Source organism: Beta vulgaris, chromosome 1 (assembly GCF_026745355.1).
Source record: "Beta vulgaris subsp. vulgaris cultivar EL10 chromosome 1, EL10.2, whole genome shotgun sequence".
Lineage (NCBI taxonomy): Eukaryota > Viridiplantae > Streptophyta > Magnoliopsida > Caryophyllales > Amaranthaceae > Beta > Beta vulgaris.
In genome coordinates this window covers 19,359,437-19,365,286 of record NC_079202.1, presented here as the reverse complement: position 1 = coordinate 19,365,286, position 5,850 = coordinate 19,359,437, and the positions used below count along the sequence as shown (strand labels likewise).

The window sequence follows — 5,850 nt, the reverse complement described above, 5'->3', positions numbered from 1 at the left end:
TATTGTAAAAAGAGAAGGGTGCAAGGATGAAAACGATGGCTAGAAAACTTGTGGCAGTAGGAATACATTGGTATACGCATGCAAACTAAGGCTATGTTCAGTTCACCTTATTTTTGCTTATTTTAGATCTAATCAGATCAGATCAGATCAGATCAGATCAGATCTGTAACAACCCGAATTTTCCCGACCAGCTTACAAAGGATTAAGCACAGCGAAAGAGACTCTAGTCGAGATAACTCGAACTATTACCATCACACTCACCGAACTACATCGGAGAGTATGGAACTCAATTGCTAACTCTATTCAAATAATTAACTATTACAACTACGCCCTGATTCTCAGACTTTGTTCCCATAGATATCTACAGAAAATTCGATAGAGTTTCCTTTGAATATAGGACAACACTAAAGCAAAAAATGATTTAACCCTATTTGCAAATTCAATTTATAAGATATTTCCAAATCCCAAAGTTCAACAACCTCAACGCTTTCGCGGAGTAACAACCAACAGAGAATCAGGAGCACTAGCTAACAGTTCTTAAATGAAGAAAATACATTATAGAAAATAAACGATTTAACTATTACAAGTGGAGCGTCCTCACTTCAATAACAAATATAATACTGCACCATCTCGTATCCGCTTCAGCTTGCAAAAGAATAACTCACGGCTTCAACCTGAAACATATAAGATACTGCCACCCACCAAGTGACAGGCCACAGAAATGACAAAACAACGTACACACATCAGCAAAGCTGAGTACTAAACCCGTAAATAAACTTAACACATGTTTTGGTGGCTTTTACTTGAAAACAACTCAGCAGTCAACATAAGTTCAACAATCACATCCATCATAGCATTCTTAGCAGCAATAATCTTGTTGAACATACATATTATATTCCTAGTTCCACATTTCATAATACATCATTAATCATATAGTAGCAAACACGCTGAGGTGACCCCTAACAATGATACGTTTCATATATTCTCATTTAATCAACCTTTTAACTTACCACGATTCCATAGTAGGAATGTGAGGTCACCAACTTTGATATAAGTAATATCTTTACTTCCTTTAATTGATTTCTTATCAGAAATCCAAACTTATGTTTTCATACTCTATCAATCACTTTCTTATATTATATAAACAACCTCTTATCGGGCAATAAATATCATAACTTTCACTATAACGATTCCTTATCGGAAATCCACATAACAAGATATGATTCCTTATCGGGAATCCAACATTGGTATCACCTACCAAGATATGCCTCCTTATCAGGAAACCACTATCAATATTCGTATTCATATACTAAATAAACATTCATTACTTACCTGATATGATTCCTTATCGGGAATTCAATATCGAAACAACTTACCACAATACGATTCCTTATCGGGAATCCCTTATCGATATAACTTTCCTACTTTGCGATGACATTCTTTTCAACCAGGGGGAAAGAGAACGCGGCGGAGGAGACAAAGCTTACGCTCCGACAGTGGGGGTCGTCACCCAACCATTCGCTTTACTTTTGGCCAATAACCGCGACTAGTCCGGAGTACATTTTTCCGCTAATTTCATCAGCCATCCACAGGTTTCACATTACCTGGTATACGCCCGATTATCGCCCCACAGAGCAATGGGCAGGTTTCCCTGTGGGCCCCAAGGTTCACAGTCCATGGGGCACTGTTCATGTCACCTCATCCGTCGACTCAGACGAGGCTACTTTCCCCTTTTAGCTTCCTTTCGAGTATCATTCATAACTCAATCAGATAATTCATATAACTTATCTACTAGCTTTAGTACCTATAAGCAATTGTTGCATAACCAACCACACTAGAAGACTTCACACTAGGAAGCTATGATTACAAGTCATTGTACTTTCTTACGAATTTTAGGTTCACCATAGTTATGTAACTAACTGAAAGTTACCAACTCATAAACACACAACTCATATTCTTACTTATAAATAGTTTATACGCTTTTATACTTTCCGGTTATCAATTAATTCTTATCTCATTAATGGTAATAACTGTTATCAAATACCATCAACAATTACAATAAGTCTCTCTCTTAGAATTAACTAAGGAGAGTTATCAAAGATTCCACAACTCGAGATTCATGAAAGAAAGGTCGATTAGACCTAATCAATTATGGGCCATGTTATCACGTATGTCCACTCCCAATTATCCTTCTAGATGATAACCATTAATCAATTGTATTCTTAACTAATGGGTACTCCAATTACAGATCATTAATCATGGTTAAACACCACATTCATAATCATCTAAAACGAACCTATCTTGTTCCAATTAGATTATGCAACCATATAACCGAGGCTACATTGATGTAATTCATAAACTTATACTTGAGTAATCTCAAGTATTAACTTGGCTCTATGAGAACCAATTAAACAATACAACTTTACCATATTATTCCATCTTTATTCATTAAACTAAAATCTGTTATTTCCCTAGGAACACTACAAGAGGGGGGGTGAATTGTAGGTGTAGAAATAAACGTAACTTTTTGCGGAAATTAAAAATTAAACGAATAAACAAGCTAAAGGAACACAAGGGATTTTTACGAGGAAAAACTTCTTGGGCCCAACAAGAAGAAACAACCTCGACCACTAGGGATTTTAAACTCAACACTTTCACTAATTAGGCCAAACAACTCTGTTACAACCTAAATCTAACTCGAGCCCTACCTTGAGTTCCTAAACTCAAGTTCCTGAACCACTGTTCCCTTAACAGCAGTTCCTCTCAACTTCACTCGAAGTTTTCTCACACATACAAGCTTCACTCAAAGCCTTTCTCTTACAGAACTTCACTCAAAGTTCCCTTACCCCAAAAACCAAAATACAATTGATCGAAATAAGCTTAGTGGAATTAGAGTAAGAAGGCAAAGAACAAATGGCTATTATGAGAGAATGAAGGCACTGACACTTAATAAGTTAAACTCACTTAATTACTTAGTCAGACACAATTTGGAACTTATCTAGACTTCTATATTTATAGTGTTAATCATGAAGAACGTGGGATTAATGTTAGAGTACACGTTTTAATCCATTTACCCATGATGTTCCTTCCCCTAAGGAACACGTTTTACATCATGTCCCATGATCCCATGAACTAACAATGAACGTGGATAAAATGCAGCCATTACTCCTAAATAATAGGAGTTCCTTAGCATTATCCGAAAATCATTTTTATAAACTCTTTTTATCTTTAAATCTGAATTTCTAATCTTTAAGAAAATAATATCTTTGAAATAAAATCTTTCTAACAACCGGATATTTATTTTCTTATTTTCCGAAAAAAAAAATCTTTTCCAAAACAGATTTTCTTTTTAAAACTGATTTTATCTTTTGAAATTAGAAATAACTAATTTCCTATAATCTAGGCATGACTTACTCCATTACTTTTAATCGTTATACTAAGTACACGCCTAAGTCTAGTTCCTTATATTAGTTCAGTTCCTTTAACATATTTGCTAAGTGCCACTGATTTGTTCCTTACAGAGGAACAAACGCTTCATTCTCAAATATTCTGCCACAGTTCCTTACCATTCTTTCTTTGTTCCTTTACATTGGAACTAGAAAATAAAACGCCTAGCTTCTATTATTCTTGATCCAATGCTTGCTCCAGTATCAACATAGAAACTTCTTTACTTAGCCTTTGAAATCCTCTCTTGACTTCTTCATTGACTTTGTATTCTCCCAGTTCCTTGCATTGATACCTTAGACACCATACACTTAAATAATTCATTAGTTCACTACTTAGTTTGTTCCTTTGTTTCTTTGTCATTATCAAAACTAGGGTTCAACAAAATCATTTATTGAACACATCCTTAGGATTCTAATCCATAACAAGGTAAACTAACTCCAATAATCTTCAAATAAACAATAGTAATTTGTTACATTTCTTCGACTTCTTGTGAGTTTACTAACTAAATTGGTGCACTTAAACACTATACTAACACTACTCTTCCATATAGATTTTCATATGAATTCTCTAATCATATTATCTACCCCTCTTCAAAACTAATTACTCATGAATGCACATTACTATAGACTTTCATGTGATTACTCGCCTTCTGAGAGTCATAATTGATAAGAAAATCATTCTAGTTATAAGTAAATCATCACGTTTCAACTCCATAACCCAATCCCATCATTTCACCGCAATTATGTTAACGAATAACAATAACCATCACTCAATAAAACTCATTTCAAGAATTAGTCCAATTCACTTTCTTAGTATAAACCATTTCAATAATCTAAATGACAATTTCTGATTAAGAACATTAATCTAATGGTATAACTTACTATCAATATAACTAGAGTAAGGCTTCCCATTAATCAAGTGAAACTAGTAAGTTTTATTGAACTAACTTGAGACCTTCTAATCATAATTCTTTACCACAACCAACAACACATCAACTATGTTTATTAGTAAAGTGAAGGTGCTACTCCAATTTGAGTTCATCACAACCAAGAGGAGCATCCACAACACAGGTGTAAAACAATAACAACTAACAAAAATAATCATCAGCAACATCGAACAGCAGCAGCCAACAACAACAATAACAATACAACAAAGCAACAATAACACCACAACAACACCACTGCCAATCTACCACAATAACAACATATCCACAATACCCTTTGGGTTTTTAATTTAAATAAACAACATTAGTTCAACATAACTATTCACATAATTAACATAGTAAGGAAATTATAAACTTCAATTAAACAAACCTATTTAAAAAAAAAAGGTAAAAAGAGGTTAGTACCTCTGCTCACAAGAACAGCGAAGAACAGAGGGATAAGGGGAGTTTCGAAGCTCCGGTGCACATCAGTGCCGCTCCGGCGAGGCTTAGTAACAGCAGCGCAACGCCAGCGGCAGCATTCTGGCAGTTGTTCGTCGATGAAATAGCGCGCCGCAACAAATCGTTCGCTGGAAAACCACGAGCAGAGCACGAACAACGAAGAAGAACCGAGAGAAGTAATTCGCTGCACAACAGCGCGGCTCCGACGAGCTTCAAGAACCCCGGCGGAAGAGAGGCGCAACTCCGGCGAGGCAGAGAGCAGCGACGAGAGAGAATTAAGGGGTTTGGGGTTTGGGGTTTAATTGGGGTTTCGGGTTTTTACACGGGAAGAGAGAAAAGAAAATTGGGTTTTGGTGTTATCTAACCGACCGAAGAGAAAAGGAAAAAGGAGATTTGGATTTCCAAAATTGGATATTAAAAGGATTATAAGGAGGACCAACTTAGTTTCCTAATCGGATAAATACAAATCAATAAATTGCTCATTAAACACATATATAAAATAATATAATAACAACTTCATAAAATTAGTATAACAAAGATAAGAATGACAAATAAAATTCATACTCCACAACTCAATAAAAATAAGATTTTCGAAACATAATTAACTTAATAATTATAATTAGCCTTTAAATAAACGCTCTTAAAAACAGGGCTATTACATACTACCACCCTTATTTAAAGTTTCTTCCTCGAAACTTGCATATGGTTATTTTCAGAAAATCAAAATCTCAAACTCGCAAGACGTGAATGGCCAACCTCCATTCTACCATCATCTTTTGGTTCTCTACTTCAACTCGACTTGCGAAATCAAGGAGCAAAGAAAATCTCTACTTCGACTTGACTCACAATATCAAGGAGCAAAGAACTAAAGGGGCAAACTTTGGCATTGGATTCAATCATCTCATTTGCAGAGATCTCGTTTGAAATTCATTTGCTTAAGCAAACCATATAAGTTTTCTCGAAATACGCATTCGAAATAAATAATATCATAAACAATCAAGTCATAATAAGATAACATT

The 5,850-nt window shown here is 35.1% G+C and overlaps 1 long non-coding RNA gene across 1 annotated transcript; it reads right to left on the bottom strand.

Moving 5' to 3' along the window:
- Positions 1 to 417: 417 nt before the first annotated feature.
- LOC130592110 (uncharacterized) lies at positions 418 to 5,080 on the bottom strand. The gene is made up of 2 exons (XR_008970295.1): positions 4,796 to 5,080; positions 418 to 691 (listed from the first exon to the last, which is right to left on the bottom strand). It is a non-coding gene; the product is annotated as an uncharacterized LOC130592110 (long non-coding RNA).
- Between the last annotated feature and the right edge of the window lie 770 nt (positions 5,081 to 5,850).